The following is a 12,418-nucleotide window of genomic DNA, read 5'->3' as shown; positions in this document are numbered from 1 at the left end:
TTATTTATTTGAAATTTATATTTAGCTGGATATCTTGTATTTTATCTAACAACCTTAACTTTCGCTGTTATTAAATTTTTTCTGTGCTTTCTATGCCTTCGAATAAGTCGCAAATCACAAGAAGGAAGACTGCTGATAATGGAGCAAATATAGTGAAAGTCATTAGAGATAAGAGAGCCCAAGTCTTAGACATATCATTTCAGCTTCACCTGGGCTACTGAGTCACATGAGCTGTGAATTCCTATTACTACTTTCAAAAAGTCTAAGATGGTTTTTCAGTATTTGGAACTGTAAATATTTTATTTTATTTTATTTATTTTTTAAAGATTTTATTTATTTGACAGAGAGAGACAGCGAGAGAGAGAACACAAGCAGGGGGAGTGGGAGAGGGAGAAGCAGGCTTCCCGTGAGCAGGGAGCCCAATGTGGGGCTCCATCCTAGGACCCTGAGATCATGACCTGAGCCGAAGGCAGACGCTTAACGACTGAGCCACCCAGGTGCCCCAGAACTGTAAATATTTTAACTGACACAGAATAGATTGTGTTCTTATAACTGAAATTAATGTACATTTTTGCTTACTTGGGAAGATATAGTTGAATTATTTTATAAAATAATCACTTTAATACCTCTGACATAAATCTAATTTTGAATATTTTTTGGATTTACATTAAGCACAGAACTGCCAGTGTAAATTAAGAATGGGATTGCCAGAATCAGAGAAAACAATAGAAAGCGGAAACTTTAATATGACATTAAACTTTTGATACTTTGGTTACTCACCCCCATAGAATAAGGTAGGATAATATGCACAAAGTCTGATGTAGAGAACCACCATTTTTCAGCATAACCAACTATACTTCATTATAGTCTTAACCATTTTACTGTGACTCTTCTCCCCTATGGGAGTAGTTAATATTTTAAAACATAGCAATGAAGGTATTGCTGGCATAGATAGGGGTCATCCTGAAGGAAAAAAGGTAGTTCAGGGAGGGTAACATTAACCATTATATATGTGTCGACTGCTTCTTTGACCACCTTCCCTAAAAGTGGATTCACCAACACTGCAGGATAAACTGAACTGACTTTAACAATATTAGAGATTAGTAAGGTCTGGGTAGGAAAATATGAGTTTCTAAAGGTGATAAAAAGAGTGTTCCTTGAGGGTGCCTGGGTGGCTCAGATGGTTAAGCGTCTGCCTTCGGCTCAGGTCATGATTTCAGGGTCCTGGGATCGAGTCCCGCATCGGGTTCCCTGCTCAGTGCAGAGCCTGCTTCTCCCTCTTCCTCTGCCGCTTCCTCTGCTTGTGCTCTTCTGTCTATCTCTCTGTCAAATAAATAAATAGAATCTTTAAAAAAAAAAAAAAAGTGTTCCTCGAGAGGAAGTTGTAATTTCAATACAAGGAGTAGAATTTTCTCAACATTATTAGGAAAAGGAATTTTAGCATGTAATGGTAACATATAATAATATAATTTTGAATGGAATTCCAAGTAGTTTTGGTCTTTCATGTTATCAGAATGCAGTGGAAACCGATATGTAATGCATGCATGAGGGTTGAATGCTTCACAGAAATCTCCATTATCGGTAATTACGATAATTACAACTGATAACTTTTTAACAAGTGTGGTCCTATTTTGTCAAGCTACCATTTCTTACCAAGTGGTATTCATATTCAGTCTCAATATATTACAACTGGTTTGTAATTAGCATGATGCATACTTTAGAATTGTGTCAGATTATATTTTCAAATGACTGCTATAAGAATATCTGCCATCCAACCTGTTCTTTTACCTTGCCACTAACTCACCAAAAGATGAAGTCTATTTCTTTACTCCCTTGAATCTGTTTGGACCCTACGACTACGTTGATCAACAGGATAATGTTGTGTGACTTCTGAAGATAGGTCATAAGAGGTCAAATCCTTTTATCTTCTCTCTGGGCCTCTTGGAATGTTCACTGTTGGGAAATTCCCTCTTGGAACATACTCCCCATGCTAATGAGAAGAAGCCTAAGCCATACAGAGAGGCCATCTGTGGACACTCTCACTGACAACCCCATGTGAGCTCTGAGATGATAGCCAGCTCCTCTACTAGTAATATGACTGAGCCTTCTTGGATATTGTCCAGGCTTGCAATGACTGTAGCCCTGACCACCATCTGTCTGCATATGTATAAAAGAAACTCAAATGAGAGCTACACAGAACTACCCAATCAACCCAGAAAACTATGAGAGATGATAATAATAAATCGGTTTACATTAATAAATTTTGAGATGGCTTATTAGTCACAACAGATAGCTAAAATAGATGGTCAGAATAATTTGAAAAGTAGTCCAGGCAGAATCCATAACTGACTCACCCTTTCAGATGCTACATTCCTCCACTCCCCAAACATGGCATCATCATTAAAGAATTGTGGTAAACATTTTCATATAATTTCTGGTTTATTATTATTATTTTTAAAGATTTTATTTATTTATTTGAGAGAGAGCAAGCACGAATGGGGTGAGAGGCAGAGGGAGAAGCAGATTCCCCACTGAGCAGGGAGCCCGATGTGGGGCTCTATCCCAGGACTCCAGGATCATGACCTGAACCAAAGGCAGATGCTTAACCGACTTAGCCATCCAGACGTGCCCCCCCATTATGTTTTAATTACCTCTTTCAATATCACTGGAATTAATGACAATTTCTGATTTTCCAATGCAAGGAACCAACTCTGTGAAGTACTGTATCCTTTCCTAATTGTCTATTTTCTACTGTTGCAGTGATACCCAAGGGTAAGGAAATCTTGGTCTTCCCAGCAATGTGACAGTGCTGCTTTATTTTGTTGTACTCCTAGCTTAGATTAGGAAAAACAAAACTCCCATGAGGCACTTGGGGAGAGGCGTGCAGTGGACAATCTAGGGAACACTTCTCAAAGGTTAGCCTGGCTTCTCTCTCCCTGTCCTGAAACTAGGAGACACAGAAATTAACTTTTTTCCTCTGTAGATTTCCCAAAGCACATTTGGTAGCCATTTTGCAGTGGGAAGGTTAAATATGCAAAGTCTTTTAACAGCACAAAAAGTTTAGAGTTCCTTGTAAAGCAACTATGTGGATAGCCTACCCCACTCTACTAGAAGTCCTTTTAATGTGGCATGATTGTAAATGAGAAAAATGAAATGAAATAATGCAAGTGACTTTTTGATATCACAACATGAGAATGCTTCACTTGTAGTAATGTCTCTGAACAAACTGAGAAAAAAATGTTTAACTGAATTATTTGTTAAAATCAAAAGCTTTTTTTATACTTGTATTTTTTAATGGATGGTCAATAGCAATTAATGTGAAATACTCACTAATAACATGGTCAAGGTCCATCAAGTTACAAAAACTATTTAAAATTCAAGATTATTTTGTGATATCCAAGGAATCAATTAATAGAGAATGTGCAGAGAAATGGTATTCCAACAAGGTAGGTCTTGCATTGACACCTACATTCTTTCTACTAAATTATAGAACTCTGGGTGATTGTTTCATTTTAAAATAATGACCTAGTTAAATAAAGGGTCTTTGCAGATAGCTTAAAATGTCATTAAAATAGTGCTTCATGGAATTTTAAGGTTGGATAGCTATATGACTGGTTGGATTTTTTTTTTTTCTTGTCATGAAGATGGTAAAAAGTCTCAACTAGCTAAAGACTACAAGTAATTGGCATTTTTGAAATAGTAGGATTAAATTAAAATATATGTAATACATGTTTCTTAATTTCATCTTAAAAAAACTACTATGTATTAATTTATACTCACTTTTGGTTCTAGAAAGTATTTTTCAAACTTTCATCTGTGGCAGTTCTGAAGATCCTATTTATACTTTTGTGAAGCTATCTGTCTTTGTAATTATTGCTGTCAAATGCTGTATTCCTTCTTTCACCTGAGGAAAGCACCTTAATGGACCACTAAAACTATTTCCTGAAATCTAGAAAGCGGAGTGAAGCACCACCAGTACAACATGAAAACAACAATAATAAAGACAATAGGCTAAGTATTGTTACTGTTGGTGAAAAAAAAGCGCCAACTTCATTAGAAGGGAAGGATGGTATTTATTAATGTGAAAGGATTCCAACTTTTTTCCTTCTGCTTCAGGTGTTCAAATTATTTTGTTTTGTTCATATGGTTTGCTATATAAAGTGATTCATGGATTTAGTGGTCATTTGATTGACATACGTAAAAGATAATTCCATTATGCAAGCTAATTCTTCTTAGTAGAATATGTTTTTAAAAATCCATTCTATACTGCATTGTAAATGGCAATAAAATTGACAATAAAATTATGTGCATGTCAAATCTGGTCCCTTGTTGCTTGACAGGAACACACTAGCTGACAGAAGTATCAAAAGTCTTACTCAAAATCCCATTTTTCATGTTTAATTACTCATGAGGACGAAATTATGAGGCTATGTCTTATATGAATTTAATCTTCCCCTTTTTCTAAGGGTTTTATAATAAAATATAAAATTAAGGTGAATTGACTTATATCTGTCTTCAGAAGATATGTGGCATTAATGGAAATAATTACTCTGTTCCTTTCCAGAATGTCTGGATAAACTGTGAAATGAGTATAATTTGTCACAATGTTATTTTTTTTTTCAGAAATGAGACAAAGAAGCACTATAATGCATTCGCTTTCCATTATGCCAATTCCTTCAGACATTTGCCACATTATGAGCTCCTACAGGGAAATCATTATCTCTCTTGTAAGAAAAAAAAAAATGAGGCAAGTCACCATTTCATTACCTATATTTCAAAAAGTTAAATGATTTAAAATGTCTGTCCTGGGAGATCACTGTATTTGCTTGTCTGTGCTTCCACAAGCACTATTATCCTTAGCTATAATTCATTTTTGAAATGCCAAAATCAGGCAGAGTAATGTTTACCAGATTTAACCTTGTTCATTTTAATGGTTAAAATGAATCCATTCACTATGTGCAAAGGAGATGAAAGTGCCCATTCAGAAAAATAAAATAAGTAGGTCTCATCTAGAGATTCATGTGTACAATTAATATTTTTTATGCATACGAATTCTAATGGCTAAAATGTTATGTTTATCTATGATAAGCACTAAATAAATATACAAACAACAGAAATATATGTGCAGTGATGGCACATTAAGCAAGGTCTGCTTGAACATGACAGCTAATTCGTCATGATCTAGTGGACTTTGGAGCAAAGCAAAACCACAGTTCCAACCTTGTGTCTGGCACTGTGACCATGAGTAACTTTTATTTTTATCCTCAGTGTCATGAATTCTATGCTCTGCTACCCAGATCTCTATTTTGGGACTGAAGTATTTTTGCCCAGCAGCTCAAGGGTTGTCCTGCAATTGATCTCTGGAAGTCCTTTCCTGGATTTATTTTCATCTGAAGAGAGCTGCCTTGCCCAAGTCCACACCCTTCTCCAGAGACAGACCACCACAGAGGAAGGAGACAAAATGTCTGGTAGGTCCCTTTGGATTCTGAAACTCAGATATTTCATACCAGGTAGTAATAATATGGCCCACACCCTGGGTGATTAAATGCTGTCATGATTGGATAGAGTCCAGAGCATGGAAAGTCCAGGCTAAGGTACAAGTATCTCCTGGGTCAGATGTCTGAGTTATTAGATCTATCAATAGTGGGAAAGGATGCTGTGTGGCATTTCTGGGAAGACCCAATGGGAAAATCACAATACATTCCCAAGATTTTGGAGCAAGGCCATGCCATCTTCAGGAGAATATTACACACTGGCTAACAAAGGAAGAAGCCAAAACTTGGTTCACAGATGTGTTGGCTCAAGATAGTCCTGGTTGTGGATGGTCTTGAAAGACAGTGGAGAGGAGAAATCCTCTTAGTAAAGTTTTGGGTGGTGTATCAGTTGTCTTGTGTAGAAGTGTCCTTTGTTTAAAATATATAGCAACTCATGTGCAGTGGTGAGAAGCTAAAACATTTGATCAGGAACAAGATGGAATACTTGGGAAAAGTGGGTCGATGGATCTATGTGGACATAAGTTTGAATATTATTGTTATTGTGTGCTAATGCCCATCAGAGAACATCCAGTAAGGAAGCATTACTAAATTACGTAGACAGAATTACCTGGACAGATGATATGTGCCAGCCTGCCTTTAGCTACCCCAGTGTTGACATAGGAGCACATGATTGGAAAGCCCAGGTGGCAGCAATGGAGGCTACACATGGACCTGATAGAAGGGGCTCCTGCTCATCAAGCCTAACTTATCTACTGCTGCTGATGAATGTCCAGTATGCCAGCAAGAGGTTAACTACTAGGCTCCCAATAGAGAGCCATCCCTCAAGAAGAACCAGATACTTGGCACTGACTACAGTGCACCTCTTCCTCTCTGAGACAGCAATTTATATGCACAGGAATTGTCATATTCTGAACATGGGTTTACTTTCCCTGCCAGCAGGACTTTAGTCAGCACCATTATGCAAGGGCTTGAAAAATTCTTGATTCCAACAATCACAAACCCATATGACATAAGACCAAAGGACTGACTCTGTAACAGGAAAGTCAAGGGATGGATGTATGGTTCCTAACACATAGTGCACTATTCAGAAGCAGCTGACCTAATAGAGTGATAGAACAGCCTAATGAAGGTGTGGCTAATGCACAAGAGGCATCCTCCTCCAGGCTAAGGATACTTATTAAATTAGTGACCATAGTATGGTGCTCTGTCCTCCCAGGTAAAATACTTAAGTCTTGGAATCTAGACATAGAAGTAGCTTCATATACCAACACTCCTGGTAATCCATTTAGTGATCTTGTGCTTTTTTTCTCTGTAACTCTGAGCTCTGTGGGTTTTAGAAGTTCTGATTCCCAAATAAGGAATGCTGCCACAGAGAAGGTCACAGCAAAGTCACTTGGGCATCCTTAGGACTCATTTGTCCAATTTTGATGGTAAATGGACAAATGAAGAAGCTGTAGCCTGAGAAAGCCGTAAGAACCCAAAATTTAGACTTCTCAGGGATGAAGATCCGGGTAACCTCACCCTGATAAGATGCCTAGACCAACTAAGGTTGTAGCCAAGGGTGAGAAGAATCTAGAATGAACAGTGGAGGAGGGAGATAATGAGTATCAATCACATCCTTGTAAACAGCTATAGCAACACAGGATTTTTTTTTATTATTATTCCATTAACCTTCCTCTCAGTTTCTCCCAGGAAAAGAAATCCAGCAGAATCCTGACGGTATAAATTATAGACCCTATAGAAGCAAGTGAATCCTAGCAATGCATGGGATGCTATTCTGTTACAAGTGGATTCCTTTTAAAGCTAAAGTATTAAATTCCCTAACTCCTTAGAAGGTTGCCAACTGAGAGATATAAGCTGTCAGCTCTCTCCAAGAATAACCCTTAGCTGTAAAGAGCCTCTTTACCTGCTCAAAGTCATATCACTTCTTGCAAGGGTGGCCAACATCCAATGACTGGTCAATGCAATGACATAAGGACCCAAACCCTTTATGTCAACTCAGGACACCTCTGAATGGCTCTTCCAGCTATGGGAGTCTCCTGGTGTCAATGGAGGCTATTCTACTGTCTAACTCCTCTGCCTGCCCATCTACTTTTGTCCCTTCAGTACAATTATTGACCCTAAGAGCATTCCTTAATACAATTCCTGTGTGCTAATCCATGTTACAGAGTTGACTTCCTGCCAACCAATGACACTCAATTTACTAATCCATATATGTGGATGATCATGTCTATAGTTAGGTTTCAAAGACTGGATAAATTTATGGTTATAAAGGAACACAACCAACTCTTTTTTTTTTTTTTTAAAGATTTTATTTATTTATTCATGAGAGACAGAGAGAGAGAGACAGAGGCAGAGGGAGAAGCAGGCTCCCTGCAGAGCAGGGAGCCCGATGCGGGACTCGATCCCAGGACCCTGGGATCATGACCTGAGCTGAAGGCAGACACTTAACTGACTGAGCCACTCAGGCGTCCCACAACCAACTCTTAATAAAAATTATTTCCCCTCTCTGTTGTTTTGCTACTGAATACAACTAAACAAACACAGAAGTCATGTGAACAATTTCCTATGCTAACCATACCTTTTCCAAAAGTAGAAGAGTAGAAACATCATGGCACTATGGAATCACAGCTGTGGGCTCTGTTGGGGTCTCAGTCATGAAGTTACTTTTTAACAGATTTATTTGAGTTTGCCCAGCCAATTCAAACTATTTACTCCAATTCTTTCGTGATTTACCTTCTTTTTTTTATCCTGTTCTTTCTTACTAAGACTTTATTATTTTTATTTATATTTGTAGTCTGAATTACATGTTATACTTCTCCATATATATAAAGTAACATATTTTAAAAAATAATGACTTTTTTTTTTTTTTTCACAAAGCCACTCAAGGGGTAAGAATATGAACACAAATCATAATATGAACTGGGTTTTTACTTGATTAAAATTGAGGTGTTGATATCTGAAACTATAAAAGGTAGGCTGGTTCACTTCGGTTTATTATCAGATTATTTTTATAGAATAAATAAATGCTTCTGAAGATATTTTAATGGCAAACTTATTATTTAAAAAAATTAGAAATATGAAATAAGGGTTACTTTATTTTGAATTCACCATGCACAGTTTTGATTGTACCCTCTCTGTGAAAGTAATCTGGTTCATTTGGAAATAAATTTTCTAAGAAATTTCCTGTGCACTTAAGAAAGTCAGTTCAAGCTAAAGGTCAGGATTTGGGATTTTCAGTCCAAATGTTCCTGACCTCACTTCCTCTAATATGCTAAAACCAAGACTGAGGTCAACAAGTAGTTTTTAAAAATAGCAAGAGAGATTCAATTTTCTACTTGGTAGATTAAATTTAAAAATACATCAAGTTGACGGAATAAGTCTATTTACGGAGAGGCCAGACTAATCAAATAAATCAAGAAGTTGTTGTCAGAAATTTATTTATTTATTTATTTATTTATTTATTTTTAAAGATTTTATTTATTTGACAGAGAGAGACACAGTGAGAGAGGGAACACAAGCAGGGGGAGTGGGAGAGGGAGAAGCAGGCCTGTGGCTGAGCAGAGAGCCCGATGCGGGACTCGATCCCAGGACCCTGGGATCACGACCTGAGCCGAAGGCAGATGCTTAACGACTGAGCCACCCAGGTGCCCCTGTTGTCAGAAATTTAAAACAAACAAAAAAAATCCAAGACCACAAAAAAGGACAGAAGACCACATGATAATGTGGAAAAGAATATAGGATATTAAACATGGAAGTCTTGGCTTTAAGCTCTTGTCTGCTCTGTGCTATGTTAACTTTGTTCTTGATAAATCTTTTATGTCCTTAAGGCACCCTCATTAAAACCTAAAATTATGCTAATATGTCCACAAACTAACTCTGCTCATGAGCCAATCACCAAAAATTTCTTTACCTGTAAAATAAAAAAAAAATTGAATGAATAATCTTTTAGTCCAATGTTTTAGAAATCCAGATATTTATCTTTCTTAATTTATAGGTTTGATTTAAAGATTAGATAAGTAATGAATGTAAAGTGATTTATAAATGATAAATACTATGCAAAGTTATTGATAAACATGTAAACTGTTTTTTTCCTACAAACAATTAAATATAATAGTAAACACACAGTAATCCAATTCTATACAAGATAACTGCTATATAAAATATCAATTGTAGTGTTCTTAAAAACCAACAATCCATGGTAATATAAAATGTTAAGTGCCACATAAGAAACAAAAATTTAAAAAGTTAAATAGATCATACCTATCGTATCTTTGCTATAAGAACAAAGGGAGCACTTGTTCACAGGATGTTGATTCCAGGCTGGAGGCTGATAGTACAAATAAGAGAAGAAACAATACAAAATGGAACAAAAAAAACCAAAATCCTGTACTTGGAGGGAATTTCACTTCAAAAAACTAAGCATCAGAGACTCTTCCCAGTAATTTCAATACTGAGAGTGGACTCACTTAAAATTTTGAAGCTTACTAGGTTCTAGCTCCTAGAAACTCACGAGGTTCTCTGTTTTGTTCACTGCTTTCTAAATAAATGAATCATTTAAAAAAAAAAAAACCCACTTGAATGCTATTTTATAAGGTCAACTTTACCTCACGGAGACTGCCCTTGAAGATGGAGGATTTTTCCCCCTTTCTTCAACTCATATATATTCCTCAGAATATATATAACCCTTGCACAATGTGAAATTTTTAATAAGAATCCCAAACTTCTCAGTAATTATTTTAAAACTGGTATAGTTGGTTTCATTTATTTTCTAAAGAGTTATTATGAATCTTAGATTTGAGAAACCTCAACAAAACTGATTCACACTAACATTTTTTTCTCAAAAAAAGACTCCAAATGAAGAAAGTAGGAATTCCTATCAGCAATCATATGATTACTTAAGACTTTCAGCTTCCCATAATTTTTTTTTTTTGGTATTGTTAATTACCATTCTCTTTTGATGGACTTTGCTTGCCTCCTGTTGTGTTTTCCTCTATAAAGGAGACAAAGGGAGAGGTGCCTGGGTGGCTCATTCAGTTAGGCATACCACTCTTGATTTAGGCTCAGGTCATGATCTCAGGGTTGTGGGACCAAGCCCAGCACTGGGCTCAGTGCTTAGCACAGAGTCTGCTTGTCCCTCTCCCTCTGCTCCTCCCCCCACTCTCTCTCTTCCTCTCAAATAAATAAATAAATAAAATATTTAAAGAAAAAAAGAGACAAAGAGAATTTGTAAATTCATATGTAGATGTTGTTAGTGTCATCCTCTTAGGAGTAAGTATCTAAAAATAGAATAAGATAAGGGCAAAGTTTAATGTCAAAATAATGTCTGATGATGACATGGTGGAGTTTCTCACTCTGCTCGTATTCTGCACTCCCATCAGCAAGGCAGGCAATTGCTTAAGGCTGACCAAGTGTTCAAAAGAAGAAATGAGCAGGATTCAAATTAAAAGGACATAATTCTACTGTAACCAACACCCAGATAGAATGCCTTGCTAAGTGTCAAATTTATTGATGGCCCAAACTTAATAAAGTTTTCCTCTTTTATTCTTAATTCATAAGAAGTTTAGCTTTAGAAGGAAGGCAATATATGTTCATGAAAAATGAATTATAATAAAGTGAACACATATTTTCAAATGCTAAATATTAAGTCTAATAAATTAAAAATGTCTTCTGTCTTATATTAGTTGATGATTTCTTAGCAGTCTAAGATGGCAAAGTTTATATCTGTTAATTTCCTGTAACTTGTCATCTTTTTTATAATATACAAAATTCCACACCCTAGAAATGCCAGAAATCAATCATGTACATAATTTCTCCTGATTCTGAAATATTACCCTGCAGAAGCTGTGAGGGCTCCCGAGGTGCTACACTCTGAATAATATATAAGAGAGAGGAATCATCTTTCTTCACTGTAAATCATTCCAACATTTCTTGTAATATAGAAAAAAAATACAGATTTTTATCTCTATCTGTATTATCCATATAATTGATCCTTTAAAGTTTCAAGTCCAGCAGGAGACAAAAGCTGAGGCTTACAAAACCACCAAATGCAAAACTCCCATATCCAGTTGGGAGTCACCAAAAGCAACTCTTCATTAGAATGACTTAGATGGAGGTAGAGAGACTGACCTCTTAAAGAAAGGTGGTAAAGAAATAAAGGCATTCCCTTGGGCACAGGGGAAAATAAAGCCTCCCTTATAATTTATAAGAAATCCTGGCTCTCAAGTGGGTTTGGGCTAGGATTCATAATTCACCTCCACCAAAAAAACAATGTAAGTTGAGAATTAAATTTAAATCTCTTCCGGGTTGGTAATGCAAAACACAGTGCCTGTAACACAAAAAGCAAATACTCTAAACTAGAGAAATCCATTCCAAACTATGCTTCATAAACATGACTTTGAAAAAAAAATATGAAGTGTATATAGAAACAAATCAAGATAAGTGAGAAAAGGAAGAAAAAAACATACTACAAGACTGGACATTGGAATGAAATGAGTAAAGATATAAAATATTTTTAGAACGCTTAAGGAAATATAAGTAGGTAATCAAAGTACAATAATGAGATAAGAAGCTATAAAATTGCCTGTGTATATTAGAAACTAAAAGGAAATAACTTCAAAAACTTCTAAAATAGAATAATAGAAATTACTGACAAAAGGAATTCTATCAACTAATCAGGCAGTAGTTTAAGCATAGCTAAAGATAAATGAGTGAGGTAGAAGATATACTTCTGAAGGAGATAACAGGATGCAGCATAGAAAAAATTATGTAAAAATATGGATGAAGCACAGAAAGCCATGGCAAAAAGAGAAAAAAAATCTAATATAAATTAGAGGATGCATTTTGAAAAGATATTGGCTTAGAATGTTACAAAGCTGGGCAAAAAAAAAAAAAAAAAAAAAAAAAAAAAAAAAAAAAAAAAA

The 12,418-nt window shown here is 35.9% G+C and overlaps 1 long non-coding RNA gene across 1 annotated transcript in view; it reads left to right on the top strand.

The window, feature by feature from the left end:
- The first annotated feature begins 5,352 nt into the window (after nt 1-5,352).
- Nucleotides 5,353-12,418, top strand: part of LOC118009865 — a 12,419-nt gene continuing 5,353 nt past the window's right edge. Inside the window, exon 1 of the long non-coding RNA XR_004679045.1 lies at nt 5,353-5,468. This is a non-coding gene — a long non-coding RNA (uncharacterized LOC118009865). The remainder of the gene's footprint in view (nt 5,469-12,418) is intronic.

Source organism: Mirounga leonina, unplaced genomic scaffold (genome assembly GCF_011800145.1).
Source record: "Mirounga leonina isolate KUSES-001 unplaced genomic scaffold, KU_Mleo_1.0 Mir_128, whole genome shotgun sequence".
In the NCBI taxonomy this organism is placed as follows: Eukaryota; Metazoa; Chordata; class Mammalia; order Carnivora; family Phocidae; genus Mirounga; species Mirounga leonina.
This window is presented reverse-complemented; position numbering and strand designations above follow the sequence as displayed.